This window comes from Camelina sativa, chromosome 20 (genome assembly GCF_030686135.1).
Source record: "Camelina sativa cultivar CO46 ecotype springtype chromosome 20, ASM3068613v1".
Classification (NCBI taxonomy): Eukaryota; Viridiplantae; Streptophyta; class Magnoliopsida; order Brassicales; family Brassicaceae; genus Camelina; species Camelina sativa.
In genome coordinates this window covers 5938875-5955175 of record NC_141899.1, presented here as the reverse complement: position 1 = coordinate 5955175, position 16301 = coordinate 5938875, and the positions used below count along the sequence as shown (strand labels likewise).

The 16301-nt window shown below is 30.5% G+C and overlaps 2 pseudogenes across 2 annotated transcripts; both read right to left on the bottom strand.

Annotated features, from left to right (window-relative positions):
- Window positions 1-8485: 8485 nt before the first annotated feature.
- Window positions 8486-10946, bottom strand: LOC104772250 (pescadillo homolog; annotated as a pseudogene). Its single transcript, XR_015592237.1, has 9 exons — window positions 10687-10946; window positions 10461-10586; window positions 10286-10370; window positions 10104-10198; window positions 9864-9974; window positions 9495-9788; window positions 9077-9187; window positions 8860-8982; window positions 8486-8750 (listed from the first exon to the last, which is right to left on the bottom strand). The product of XR_015592237.1 is annotated as a pescadillo homolog (transcript).
- LOC147918498 (protein ANTHESIS PROMOTING FACTOR 1-like) lies at window positions 10796-12523 on the bottom strand (annotated as a pseudogene). The gene is made up of 6 exons (XR_015592236.1): window positions 12375-12523; window positions 12083-12256; window positions 11689-11962; window positions 11448-11588; window positions 11291-11366; window positions 10796-11062 (listed from the first exon to the last, which is right to left on the bottom strand). The product of XR_015592236.1 is annotated as a protein ANTHESIS PROMOTING FACTOR 1-like (transcript).
- Between the last annotated feature and the right edge of the window lie 3778 nt (window positions 12524-16301).

The following is a 16301-nucleotide window of genomic DNA, read 5'->3' as shown; positions in this document are numbered from 1 at the left end:
AAATAGTACGGATAGAAATATACCCTTTTCCCATTTCTGGTTATACATGGATTCTGTTTTTTTTTTTTGTTTAATCAAGTAATTTGTCTTTAGTTTTTTTTTTTGTTTAATCAAGTAATCATTTGAACGCAAACATGTTTTTTTACTTATGTCTGAAACTGGTGAGAACGTAACCGGAGTAAACCATTACGATTGGGTCAGACAACCTCTTCTTCCTATGAAATTAGTCACACTACCCTTAATTTAATTGCATTCATATCCAAAAACACAAACGAATCAAGAAAAATCAGAGCTTCATAATATAATACACCAAGAGCTATCTGTAGCTAGCTACATGACAACAGATCCAACAAAATCGAATTCACAATCCAGAACCCATCACAACAAGATCATGGGACACTAACACTGGAGAAGAGTTCAGGATTGGAGCCTTACCCTTTGACCTGGTGTGCTGTAGAGTACTTTGAAACCAGTGGCGGCATTATGCGTTTGTTGCTCAAAGTTCAGTCTCCAGACGCTCCTCACAACGGTCGGACACTTCTCCATCATGCTGTCCTCTGCGTCAACCAGGGAGCAGTCAGAGTCCTCCTCAACAGCGGCGCCGATCCCGAAACCTCTATCAAAACTTCACGAGGCGTTGGATTCCGACCGATTCATATTGTTGCACGTGATGGATCAGTGGAGATCATACAACAGCTAGTCAGCTTTGGCTGCGATATAAACTCGAAGAATGATGCTGGGAACACAGCCCTGCTGATCTCTACAAAACACAAACATTCAGAGTGCGTAAAAGTGCTCTCCCTTGCTGGTGCTTCGTTTTAGTGAACAAGATTGGTCATTCTGTTGTTTCGGTCGTCAAACAAGTGGTCTCTGGGATTAGAAAGAGTACTTCTTGAACTGATCCGGTTCAGTGTGGTTCCATATTCAAGCAACGCTTCAGTATTCTCGCCTTTGCTATACGTGGCTAAAGCAGGAGATCCCGAGGCGCTGAAATCTCTTGTAAAAGCAAAAGACATCTTCCTAGACTATCAAGACGAGGAAGGTTTTTCGGCTGCAATGCTAGCGGCCATGAATGGCCACGTTGAAGCATTCAGAGTCCTAGTCTAAGCATCAACAAATATTAGTCAAGAGCTGACTCAGATGACTAACTACCTAGAATCGAACTCTGAACTGTTAAAGTTTTAAACAAAGCTTTGTACCAATCTCCCTCCTTCTTCCTCCTCTTCCCTCCTCTTCCTTTCTTTCTTGGCAATGTTTATGGCTGCTCCGGCATAGTTCAAACCCTAGAAGTGAGCCCGATTGTATTAGTATCTGAACCGATCTCTGCTTGCTAAGAAAGACGAACATGTCAATTTTTTCTAACCTCTCTAGTTTTGATAATTTTGGCATCCTCATTCAAATTTGACTGGAAAACAGAAACCCTAGTGATTATGATGATGATCAAAGAGAAACAGAGGATCTCCAAAGTTCAAAAGTTTAAAAGAATCAAAAAGTAAAAAATCAAATCTTGTTAAACCACGATGAACGGAAACAATCAGCGACTGGGCGAACGACGGATCTAGATGGAGAAGGAACCGCGGCGGAGCAGCCATTGACGATGCCAAGAAAGAAAGGAAGAGGAGGGAAGTGGAGATTCTCGCGCGTAAACATAATATAAACATTAAAGTTCCCCTTTGTTTCGAATTGTTCTGTGGGATTAGTTGGTTAAAGCTTTTATATGTAGTTCAATATACCAGTGTTCGATTCTAGGCAGTTACCTTTTAAAATAGAAAACGAAACTAGAGCATTAAACGGCGTCGCTTTATCATCATCTGAGTCACCTCTTCCCTTCCATCACTTGTAAAATTGGTACACTTTAATTTTATCAAAATTGGAAAGTTCATATATTAAACAAAAATTAGATAATCTAATATTTTTTTTTGTATTCAGCAGTATGAAAAGACTCTTACTCCAATTGTCAACAAATGCATTTTTAATTTTTTTTCCATATTACTTAACACTCTTTACTTTATACCTCTATAATCTAAAATCAATCTTAAGTTGACTATTATACGATTTAATGTCATTTGTGCATGTGCGCCAATATCATTTGCAATAATATTTTTGGTTAGAATTGAAAAATAATATTACTTGTTTACATCAATTGAGTTGGAGATATTTTAAACTTCAAAAAATTTCATGAATATAATTCATGATGTGAATATTATTTTACAGAAAATGTATAATCTATTATTTATGTAATTAAAAATACATTCTTATATCTTCTCTATTATTTTAGAGGTGATTTATTAAGTTTGTTGATGTATTACTCTTTTATATTTTGAAGACAAAAAATAATTAAAAATAATATTTAATTTTGTTGATATTAAATACGAGCTCACCGCAGATTTTGATCTTCCTCTAGGTCATTGTCAGTTTCAGAGGCGTCTTCCTTTGGGTCATAGTCTACTAAAACAGTGGGCATCATCAACCTTTGAGCCAGAGAACAAACAATAAAGTTGTTTCATCATCTCAATTAAGAGTAAAATTCTGAGGTTTTGAAGGGCGGTAAAGAACATACCGCAGCAGAATTCCCATTCTTCTTCTTCATGGATGTAATGATTATCTTCCATGGCATCGGTTAATTAAGTTTTTTATCATCTCAAATATAAAATGTATAATCTATTATTTATGTAATTAAAAATATATTCTTATATTCTCTCTATTATTTGAGAGGTGATTTATTAAGTTTGTTGATGTATTACTCTTTTATATTTTGAAGACAAAAAATAATGAAAATAATATTTAATTCTGTAAAATACATTTTTACTGACATATACCCAATTCAATAATTTGTTTATGTGAATTTATCTTTAAACATAATATTTGCTATATTTTTAATTTAACTTTTTGAAGAGTATAGGATGACTTTGATTTTGGATATTTAAATAATTCATTCAACTATTAGTCATTATTAGTTGAATAATAAAAAATTAGACTAGTCAAGTTAAATAATATGCAATTAAGTACATCAACTTTTAAATTTAGGCAAAAAAAAATCATGAATTTTGTAGGAGGCCATTCAATAGGTCAAATTTTAATTTTATTATATTATAGTCTTATGTGAACTCGAATAGGTTCCATAGTCCCTTGTGATTGAACACCCAGCCCTTTACCCCGTCATACTTCATCTTGTCCATCATTCCTATGACTTTCTTTATTGATGACCCGTACATGTGGCAGCCAATGAAGGAGGAATATGGGCATTGTGATAATTAAAACACACAAAGACGCATTTTATATATATTTACTAGGTATTCGCGTGGTTGCATAATGATTTTTATTATTTCTAAATTTTTTATTTAAATGAATATTGTTCTTTTTTTATTAACAATAACATAATCAAAGAAAGATTTTGTTTTCTACTAAATTATGAATCTCAAAATTTCTTATAACAATGATGTGCAACTTCAATCCTACACTTTTGTCAACATTTTTGGTATAATTATTTATTATACAAAATAGCTTATATAACAAAAATTAACAAATACTACAAATAATTGTTACAAAATTGATAAGCTATATTAATAGAAATAATAATATATAAATTTAAACATTATCTTAATATGAGTGAATCTATCTTTATCATGTTTTATAGAGGTCAAGAATTGATTTAAAGAGTTTTTCTTAATTTCATTGCGAACATAAAACTGTAATATAGTAAAATTATCAAAAAATTTATTAATTACATATTAAAATATTGTTTATAAAATAACCCTCATTTCAAAGTTTAAGCTATATGTATCGATGAAAAATGTTTGTCATCTACTTGAAGTATACGCCAACACATAGCCACACATACAAACAATATAAATGTTTTGTTAACTACGTCAATTATTGCCATCACATAAGGACATCCATAAACAAACATAGTTTATGTGTACAACACCATAAACATTTAACTCTGGTGGTTGGTTGGCCGAAATCCGGCGTTGACCAGTGTTGACCGACATTGACCAGTGTAAACTGGCATTGACTAGTGTTGACCAGAAAAAATATTCAAAATTTTTTTTTTCTTTTTTCCTAAAAATAATAATTTTTCATGTATTTTGATAAATAAATAAAAAAGATAAATGATTTGTATAATTTACAAAAATAAAATATAACAACTAAAAGTTATACAACAAAATTTTATGTGTAGTAGATTTTTTTTATAAAACTATAACAAATATATACCTTTTCCTTTTAACAATCATTTTTTGTTTTGTATTTTCAAAGGTGGGAATTTTAAATATATATATATATATATATATATATATATTTTACTTATTTATAATATGTCATTTGAAATATCCAATGCATTGCCAACTATTTCTTTGATTTTACAAGACCAATCTTTAATTTTACAAAATCAACTTTTATTTTTTAATTATCTTCTAGATATATGTATTTTATGTACATAAATAGAATTTTCATTATTTTCTTCCTTTATTTTTCTTATTAAAAATAAAGAAAATAGTTGGCAATGTCTTGGATATATTTTGAATGACATAGTCTTATAAATAAGTGGTTGAAAAAAAATCTTATAAATAAGTAAATATATATATATTTAAAATGATTTTGAAAGGAAAAGGTATATATTTGTTATAGTTTTATGAAAAAATCTACTACACATAAAATTTTGGTGGTATAGTTTTATTATATTATTTTATGTATATTTTCTAGATATACCACAAATTTTGTTTGTCATATAATTTTTATTTTTTTGGTATATATTTGTCTTGTATTTTTTTTTGTATAACTTTTTGTTGTTATATTTTGTTTTTGTAAATTATACAAATCATTTATCTTTTTATTTATTTATCAAAAATACATGAAAACAAAAAAAAATTATTACTTTTAGGAAAAGTTTTTTTATATATATTTTTTCTGGTCAACGCCGGTCAACACTGGTCAATGCCGGTTAACACTGGTCAATGCCGGATTCCGGCCAACCAATCACCGGAGTTGAATGTTTATGGTGTTGTACACATAACCTATCTTTGTTTATGAATGTCCTTATGTGATGACAATAGTTGACGTAGTTATCAAGACATTTATATTGTTTGTATGTGTGGCTATGTGTTGGTATATACTTCAAGTAGCTGACAAACATTTTTCCTAAAATTTAACCAAAAATATTTTCTCTTGAAAAATAAATAAATTAGTGAGAGGAATGTATGTAGAATCATTGGATAGAAATTACATTTAAGTTAAATATAGAATTATAAAAAAAATTTAAGATTTAATTAGAGGTAATTTTAATTTCTTTTGACTTAAAAGAAAAAAATACCAATTGGCCAATCAAAATTTGAATGTACACATAATTTAATTGTTTGTTGATATAAACTCAACAGTCACACGTAATAATTCAAACTAGATTAAGACCCGTGCTAAAGCACGGGTTAAAATTTCTTTTATTTATATTATAATTTTAAAATAAAATATGATTCCGAAGATCACGATTAATGTTAGATTAGGACTTTAAAAACTTTTAAAATCAATCATATAAATTATATTTGTTCTAAAGTTATAATATAAATAAAAAGAATTTCAACCCGTGCTCTAACATTAAGGTTTAATTTTTAATAAATAGAATACTATCTCGTAGATCATGATTAATCTTGTCAAATTAGCGAGATTTTTTTATTCCTTTTTTATGATTGAGAGTATATTTTTATCCCTTTAATAACTTTTTTATTGATCTGGTTTACCAATAAAATCAGTGGAAATTAAATTGGAAATATTGTGATACTAGATATTTGGAACCATATACGTGATCCGAATATAAAGTTTGGAATATCCATGAACTATCATTTGGATTAACCCGTTTAAAATTTTGGTTTTATTTGTTACAATTAATATATGGATTAATTTATAAACTATGTATAACCTATTTGTAACCATTTATTAAAATTATAAAGTCTACCAAAACAATGTTGTGTACTTCCCTTTTATTATAAAGGGGATTCATATTATTATTGAAATAACAAACTAAATTATTTTTTTTATAATCTTATTATATAAAGTTGGGTTTTGAAAGTTAGCCATTAACAAGATTTTAAAATGTGTCAAGTTATCAATCTCAAATTTTGACATGTATAAAAATTAATATTTAATAAGAGGAATTTGATTACAACAAAAATAAAATATTTTGTTTAAAAAAATATTAATAATATAAAAAGATAATTATCAAAACTTACAGAATTTATAAAAAATACAATTTTAAAAAAATAATTATAAAATTCGAAATTATAATATTATTTATTTATTTTTAATTTTTAAGTTATTAATTCTACAAAAAATATAGAAAAAGGATTAAAGAAAATATACAGTTAATTATTAATTCTAAATTTTGTAAATACTCACTTCTATATAAACATAAATCATCTCATATTTAAATAATGTGTTCAAAAACATTGCTTTCAACTTTGTTTTAATTGGGAAATTTTTTAAAATGGAAAGGTAAAATTTTTTATGTTTTTAAACCAAATTTTCTCCTACTTTCTCCTTTTCCAGTTGGGAATAGGTAAGAATAATATGGTGACCTAAAAAAAGATTAATATATGCGTCTTATTTTCCTAATACTGTATTTTAAAATTTATTTTAGTATTTTTAGATTGTTTTATTTAATTTATATTTTCATCTTTGAATTATTTGGGATATATTACCATGCTTATAATTTTAATTATTTCTTTAGTTATGCCAAATTAATTTTTTTCTAATTTCTCAATCTTGATTGGTTGGTCATAAACTCTTCTTTTTTTGCAAACATAATTGTTACCATTATTTTCAATCAATCCCAAATAGAGATAACGAGTAGAAGCTCATCAACCTAATGGATGGATAAAATAAGTTAATCAAACACAAGCTTACAACAAACATAGATAGATAGATTGTAAAAACATAAATCGTTGTTGATAGATCCATAGGATCTCAAAGACTCTGATACCCTGGTTTGCGGAAAGGTTTAAAAGAATTGATATGACCACATATGTCACCAAAATGCACTTATTTTTTGGTCAAGGGTCCTGAGAGAACTTCATGATCGGTGACCTTCCTGGAAGTGATTGTCAGAACTGTGCGAGTGAGGACAAAACACAGGAAAAGATCATTTGTTGATTTGTAGGGTCGGTAAACAAGTTTTTAAAGCCTCCCAGACGTAACAAACTTGCCATCAAATATGGGTGGGTCCAAATGCCGAGAATAGATGTAGGGTCCACTTAGGAAGGTGGGCCATAGACTGAGAGTGGACATGGGCTCACTAAGCAAGGTGGCGGTTTAGGCGTTACAGAGACAGAGACTACATCATGGTGTTTCAAAGGCATTTCCAAGAATACATTAGAAAATTTAACATTAGTTACTATCAAAACATATTGTGACGTTAGAAAAAGGTTTTTACTTTCAATGGTTGTCGGAGCAAGCCATTTTGAGATAGCAAAAAGACGTGAACATTTTCTCTCCACACAGGAGGAGGGCAGAGCCGAGGTTGTCTCTATGGTGGAAAAGATTGGACATAAGGTTATCTCCCTAAGAGAAGGAGGTGGAGGAGGTTGGACGCAAGGTTATTTCCCAAGGGAGGAAGGCGGAGCCAAGGTTCTCTCCATGGTGGAGCAGGTTGGACGCAATGTTCTCTCCATAAGGGATGAGGGCGGAGCCGAGATTTTCTCCATGGCGGTCATACATTATTGTGATGATACATCATTGATTACTATATTATGTAATATATAAACACATTAATCCAACTATTTTACTTTCACTTCTGCATAGTTACTATCATGAATACATTGGGAAATTTAACAGTAGTTACTATCAAAACATATTGTGACGTTAGAAAAAGGTTTTTACTTTCAATGGTTGTCGGAGCAAGCCATTTTGAGATAGCAAAAAGACGTGAACATGTTCTTTCCACATAGAAGGACGACACAGCCAGTTTCACTCTATGGTGGAGAAGGTTGGACACAAGGTTATCTCCCCAAGGGAGGAAGGCGGAGCCAAGGTTCTCTCCATGGTGGAGGAGGTTGCACGCAAGGTTCTCTCCATAAGGATGAGGGCGGAGCTGAGGTTTTCTTCATGGTGATCATAAATTATTTTAATGATATATCATTGATTAGTATATTATATAATATACTTTTTATTCAAAATGTTTTTTGAACCAACACTCTTAGTAATTAAAAAACTATGCAGAAATGAAAGTAAAATAGTTGGCTTAATGTATTCATATAAACATTCTAGATGGTGATAAAGAATATATTGTAACACAGAATATATTTAGGTGTAAAAAATATAGTTTTAATAGTAACATACATAAAAGATTTGTAAATAAATATAAATCAGTGTATTATAACAAAAATAAAATTTATAAAATTTAATTTAATTTATAAAACTTAATTTAATTTATAAAACTTAAAACCCACACATTGGATGGGTCTTCATCTAGTATTATATGAAATTTAATCTAAAAAAATTTTAAAACCCCAAAGATACCTAAATATTATTTTTTTGTTAATTTTTTTTTACTTTTCGCTCATCAATTTAACTTCAGTCTACCGGCGAGACTCAGAGCGCTGTAACTCGCTCCACTCGCCTTATTTACAAGAACCCGACACGCGTAACCCGGAAGAACTTCGTTTCTGGCTGCTGCTTGAAGCCTTTTAATGGTTTCCGCATAATCAGGAACATATCCTTCTGCTTCATTGTCCACAAACGGTGACACGTGTGGCGGTGGAATGCTGCTTGAAAGAAAAAAAACACAACAAATATGTAAACAGCTGGGAAAACTAAACAAAATAATGGTAGTAATAGAAGATATAGGCAAGGCAAGGGCTATGAATGTGTTACCTTCCGGCCAAGTACTTTTCAGTTGGCAAGAATTATGCGAGCATTCACGCAGTCATAGATCCACTGTGGTTGCACATATTCCCTTGAAAGATACTGATGGCCCGCACTTGGCTTATCGATGATCTACAGAGGTAGAATGCATGTTATTGAAAACTATCTATATATCTACACTTTAGGATACAACGGCAAATATTAAACATCCAGCAAAATGGCTTACATGATGTGTAATATTCTCATCATCTTCCTTGAGCGGAGGAGCACCTTCTCCTTCCCAAGACACCATCCCACCAAAAGCAGGAAGCACAAAAAGCAGGGACTCTCTTGGAACCTACGCAAAAAACAACATATAAGAGGAGCAACTCAAGCACACAGATCTTCCAAATATATCTTACACAGTAGTTTTAAGTGCCTTTACTTTATGATTTGTAGTCAAGTAATAGTCTTTGAACATTATCGAGATGTTAGAGATTCATGTTATAGAAAGACTACTATTATACTTGGTCAATTACTGATAAAATTTAGTAGCAAATGAGTATGTTTTGTCCCTTCCCGTTTTAAATTTGCCAATGATTTACTATTTTACAATAAAATTCAGAGATAAAAAGTGGCTCAGAAGGAGTGAATCAGAAAGATACCTCACGGCTCAAGAAAAACTTCTGATCCTTGAACAGTGACTTGCACACTCTTGTTTCTTCATCCTCTTCAACCTCTTTATTGTTATCTGACAACTAGATGCATCAGTGCTCCAGGCTCACTCGAAGGCAGCTGGTGCTTATGTTGTGCAAGTCTAAGTTCAGATTCTTCACGGTTGTTTGACTGCGAGCTAGATGAAGCATCAACTTTAGGTTCCACCGCTATGCCCCTGGAGCTGGCATCTATGTATCTGCAACATTGAAGACATGCACAAATATTAATCAGAGTAACAGGTCCTCCATTCTAATAGTTACATATGAACTCCCATATGAAAGATATCATTTAAGGAATATCATCGCTACTTGGAGTACCCGCAGCCAAAGCCTCCAACCGAGAATCAAGGATTGGCGGATATTTCACATTCAGAGAATGGTAAAGCTTGAAATTAATAACGGCAAGAAGAGTCTGCATCAAAAGGTGAATGAAAATAAGTCATCATACGACCAAACATCAGTTTAGGTTAGACAACTCAAATTAATTTATTCGTACTAAACTGATGAATTAAGATAACAAGGGAAAAGGAATGAACAGGGATTAGGAGTTCTCACCTCATAAAAGCAGGACACCAAAGTCAAACATCATTTGTAAAAACTTGTTGTATTGCATGAGGGGTTAACCAAGTGATCTTTTGACCTTCTAATTCAGCCTATTAAGATAATTACCAAAGTTTCATTATTCGAGGATGTAATCTACTAATTCCATTATAAACTTTCAAGATAGAGTAACGCAATACCCGATAGTAAATACCCTTGACAGATACAAACACTTGACGTGATGCATGACAACGTGAAATGTAAGCTTGCCATTCATGGGTCAATCTGGTTCACAAGAGAAGCGCAAAGTAAGATTAAATGGATACCTAAATATGTAAAGACACAAGGTTCCAAAAGAAGAGATAAGATTCTGACCTTCTACAGTTGTGGACTCGCTTAACTTCGAGATTTTCCCTGTCTGATGCAGGTAACACCGCAAAAAGATGAACCATGGTAAGACAGTCATCCAAGCCTCGTAGTGCATCAATACATGTTGGATACCTAAATATTAAGAGCACAAGCAGAAATGGGTGTTAACAGTCTAAACTCATGGATGTTCAGGCACAGGAAGAAAAAATCAAGTAGTGTATCAGAAGCAAACCTTACACGGATCAATCTATATAGCTTGTAAGTGGGTTGGCGAGTAAGCAAAAGGCGTGCGAGCTCCTCGTTTTTCTTGGCCTTGGCTTTTTTCATTTTCTTCTTGTAGGTTTTGATTTCCCTGAACTTCTCAAGAAGTGGCTCGTGGATAAGGAAAGCAATATCGTTGACATGGTAGTAAGTGTGGTGGTTTCCCTTCACCTTCTTCTTTGGTTCTCTGGGGAATATACCTTTGACAATACATACATAGTCTCTGGCGGCTCACCATCGTTGGGTGTCCAGAATGTGAGAACCGTAGAAGCAGCAACAAACATGGCTCTACGAAGTGCCCATTTCAGACACGACACTACTCCTATATTGTTCTCCCACCTCGCCACCTGATTTTTAAAGGAAAAAAAAACCCGGACAAATTTAGATACTGTGACAAGCACAAGGCAAAAGATAGTAGCTATAAATATTCTGAATAATTCATTCAACATCTTTTTAAGAAAACTTACAGTGAGGTCTAGAATTTTATCTGATTTAATTGACTAGTTTCATAAAAATGGAGTTAAAGTTGGTTATAAACTTGGATGTTGTGAAGAGTTTCAAACAAATGTATTTACCTGACAGAAGATACTTGCCATCTGGTGTGGCTTCTATGGATGTACCCTGGGAAGGCTCCAAACTAAAACCACATTTCTGCAAAACAACATACCGGCTTTACCAATTTGAACCTAAACTTATGTCTTCTCCAAGCGAAAGATACAGAATGTGATTTACCTTCTCTCAACGATATGCATCAAGAACGTAGATATTGTTATTCGTAGTTGTTAGGAGCATGGAATTTCCATCGTTGCTGAAATTTATACCGTTAGCCTCAGCAGTATCCCCACACCCACCAGAAATGTGTCAAAGGGGACCCTACAGAAGAGATTGAAATTGGTAGCTGAGTAGTCATAACTTAGAATTATAAGAGCAGTCATGTGTAAGGCTGTGTGAATCATAAGACTAAGTAGGTAACCTTGTCATAACACCGGGAATCAAATAACTTAACAGCACCTCCTTCCATTAATCCATTGCAATAGCAAAAACCAGGCCTTGTTGGCCATACGCAACTGCAGGCCTACCACGTAGATGTAGAATCCCCTATTGACTAAAAAGGTAAGCCTAAATCATGAAACCCACCTCCAGTAGACTCCAAATTGTATCGAGAAGAGCAAATAAGAGAGCTGGGATGATGAGTAAAGCATACACGATCTGTGCCATGCTCCTTATGGTATGTAATCTTGAGCTGTCTACGTTTTTTAAACAAACATCGAATACAAACTTTCAGATGAAATTTCAATTCGTACTCCAGAGAAATTCAAACTGGTAGAACTTAATTGAAAACCTAAAAAAAGGGAGGAAGAACTGACTTAGCGTTGGCGATATCGAAGAGACGAAGTGAATCATCCTCGCTGGATGTAACCAATAGGTCATCGGTCCTATGGAAACCCACTGAATGTATCTTCCCTCCCTGTAAAATCCATCCAACAACCAGAAATGAATGGATTAGACTCGAAATCTGGATTCTACCCAAGCTAATTCGAAATCAAATGAGGGAATAAGAAGAAGCGCTGGTTCGTCAATTCAAAGAAGAAGCCGAAACAGAAGAGCGTGGTTCTTGTTTTTGTCTTTTGAACCGATCGACTTCTTATTTGAATTTACGAATCAGGCTTCTTCTTCTTCTTCCTCTCTGAAGCTTCTTCTTTAAGAAAACCATCGTATCTCTCTATCTGAGGTAGTAGAGGTTTCCTAATCGTTTCGGGTTGAACGCTTATACCTCTGGCTCTACCCCAGTCCCAGTCGTACTTCATGATTCCTGAGACTTCTTGTTTTTTCCATGGAAAATCAAAAAAAAATAATCCTAATCATCTTCTAATTGAATTGAATCCCAATAAAGAAAACCCAAATTCATTAGTGTAAAATATACCACATCAAAAAAATATGTGAAAGAATTTAAGTAATATATAAAAAGTTTAGGTCAATCTATTAATTGCCAATTGGTTTTGAGTTGGAAGCCTATAATAAAGTCCGAATTTAATATGGTATTAGAGTAGATTGATTATTAGGCCATTACGTGGATGTTGTTCCCACATATATCCACGCTTCAGATGATCATGCCTGAGCGGAAGAGGGTGTTAGTGTAAAATATACCACATCAGAAAGATATGAAATGATTTAAGTAATACTAGGTTTTAACCCACGGAAATATATTTTTGTAATTAAAAATTAAAAATAAAATTATGTTTTATTTTTTTTGTAGTACTTCTTATGTCATATAACAATTATACATTATTAATTATTTTTGGATGAAAATGTAGTTTTTCTACAGTAGAACCTCTATAAAGTAATACTCTTTAAATTAATACTCGCTATAAATTAATAAATTTTTCCGGTCCCAAGTTGGGCTGGTGTAAAAAATGACACATTTCGATAAAATAATAAGATAATAATTTTTTTTGGAAATCCTATGTAAAAATATGGTCCCATCAATACCATAAATTAATAATCAAATAAACTTATATATATATATATATAAGAAAATCTAGTGAAATATGATTTTATTTTGTTTGTGTATTCTTGAATTTGTATACTTATTGGAGCTTATCTCTAATCTTTTTAGTTGGTGTCTTCTCAAATAGCATCCAAAAATTGTGGAGAGTTCTAGATATAATAATTTTTTCTTTACATATAACTGGTTTTACAGGTACCGTAATATTTTCTTCGACTTCATCATTAACATGAAGTAGTAACAATTTCTTCTAAACTCTAAACTTCTAACATTGATCATTTCTATCTAGATACATAGTGAATAATTGACATTCATCCTATTATGATAGACAAGATTATAAATTAAGAAAATTCTTTAAAAATATGAATGATAACAAAAGTATTTTATTTTGTTATAGAAAATGAAAATGAACGAATATCTTCATAAATTAATAAAATATTAATTTATCGATAAATTAATAATTATTAATTTATCGATAAATTAAAACCTCTATAAATTAATAAAATATAGTGGTTCCGACCTTATTAATTTATAGAGGTTTTACTGTAGTTTGAAAATATATATTGGGTTTTGGTGGAAATGTTTAACATTTATAATTTAAGTTTTTCTATTATAGTTTTGCAAATAAATTTGTTAGAGTCAAGAAAACATTGTAATATGTATTTGAAGATAAGTATTTGGATGAACGTATTTAACTATACTTCTTATTTAAACATTCCATTTATTTTTATGTCATTTTTGAAAGTATGTTTATAGTTAGGTATTGTAAATGGACCATAAACTTAATATATGCTAACTTTCAAAGAATCTAATATCAATATTCTAGGATCAAACCAATTTAAGTGAGTTATTGAAATTTTAAATTTATATTAATGTTGATCCAAACCCGTCTCGATATACAATAACCTTTTATATTAATATTTCCTTTTATTTTTAAGTTTTAAAATATTATTAAATAGTTTGACTAAGAATTGAATGGTACATTTAACGGTTTGACTAAGAATTGAATCAAACATATACAAATTTGTAAATTTGAATGCTTGTAAATTTTGTTTCACACTCACTTACATATTTACAAATATTTCTATAAAACTTTTATACAAAAATTTATATTAAATTAGAAATAAAATTTATATAAAAATTGTCTTGCAGTATACCACATAGGATAATGATTAAGATTAAGAATTAGAATTGTTACAGAAAATAAAATCAAAACCCAATTGAAATCAACGTTACTTAGAATTAAGAATTATAATCCATTAATCCTTACCAAAAAAAAAAGTTAAGAATTAGTATAATTATTACAAAAAAAAAAAGAATTAAATCGAATTTTTTTTTTCCACAAAAGTTGATTTATTTCATTTAAAGAATGCCATTTAAAGAATTAAATCGAATATAATCAATGAGAATGATAAAAAGAAACATAAGCATAATAAAAAAAACCCAAAAAACTAATGCTTCTCTATTTTTGTATTCATTATCTTGTTCACATATAGTAAACATATATTTAAAACAAACTGTACAATTTTTTTTAAAAAAAAAAACAAAACTGAGAGAAAGAAAATGCTTTAATGATAAGAAAACATGAACTCTGTATTGCTACAATGATAACAATAGTTGTTCCATTTACAGGTTATTTATAGAGGTAGTCATGGTTAGGAGAATAAATCTTGGTGAGCAAGTTAGAAATCTTGAAAATCATGATTAGAAATTTAATGTTTAATTTAGTTTCCATTTAGTTTTGTATGTTTTAATACCATATTTATTGTTAGTGATAGCATTAAAAGCTCAAATTTGTTACTTAGGTATTGTTTCCTATTTTAGTGGATTGTTGATTTAATTTTTGATTCAATGATCCAAAGATTGGTTTCATTTAGGAATTATAAGTAGAATGAATAATTGTTACCATTGTTTTAGGAAAGTTTAGGATTTTGGTTCTTAATATGTTTCTTAATATGATAATTTCGATTTTAATAAAAATATTAAAGGAAAACAGAATATTGTTGTAAAAATATTTTAGGAATTTTCGGTTTTAGTTATCGTTTTTTTGTGCAATTTTTTTAGGATCAATATTGTAAATAAGTAAAACTAAAAGGGTAGAACCCAAAATGTACTTAAAAAATGTATATATAAATATAAAAGGTTACGGCCAATCCACTAATTGCCAACTGGTTTTGAGTTGGAAACCCATAGTAAAACCCGAATCTAACATCATCTTCTAATTGAATTTAATCAACGAATCTAAACAAAAAAAAACCTAATTCATCTTCTAATTACCTGAATCACAATTATTCTGATCAATCAGAGAGCAGGGACGCAGAGGGAGTTGATCAAAAGGCTGAAGAGAATTTAATCGCTGCTAAGGTTGAACAGGTATACAGGTTCGTAGATCGAATCAAACATTCTCAAAGTATTTTACAAAATTAAATATTATTTTTAATTATTTTTTGTCTTCAAAAAATATGAAAGAGTAATACATCAACAAATTTAATAAATTACCTCTCAAATAATAGAGAAGATATATGAATGTATTTTTAATTACATAAATAATAACTTAAACATTTTCTGTAAAATAATATCTACGTCATGAATATAATTCATGAAAATATCTGAAGTTTAAAATATCTCCAACTCAATTGATATATAAAAGTAATATTATTTTTCAATTCTAGCCGAAAATATTATTGCAAATGATATTTGGTGCACATATACAAATGACATTAAATTGTATAATAGTCAATTTCAGTTTGATTTTATATTATAGAGGTATAAAATAAAGTGTGTTAAGTAATTGAAAAAAAAAATTCAAAATGCATTTTCTTACGTATGTATAATTCAATTAAGAGTTTTTTCATCCTACTGAATACAAAAAAAATATTAAATGATCTAATTTTGGTTTAATGCATGAAATTTTAAATTTAGGTAAAAAAAAAATTAAAATGTACAAATTTTACAAGTAATGAGGAATCCATGACATATGTTTAACACGAGGTGGCATTGAGCATCTAACGGCGTCGTTTTAATACTCTAGTTTTTTTTTTTAAAAAGGTAACTACCTAGAATCGAACCTTGGAATCTTA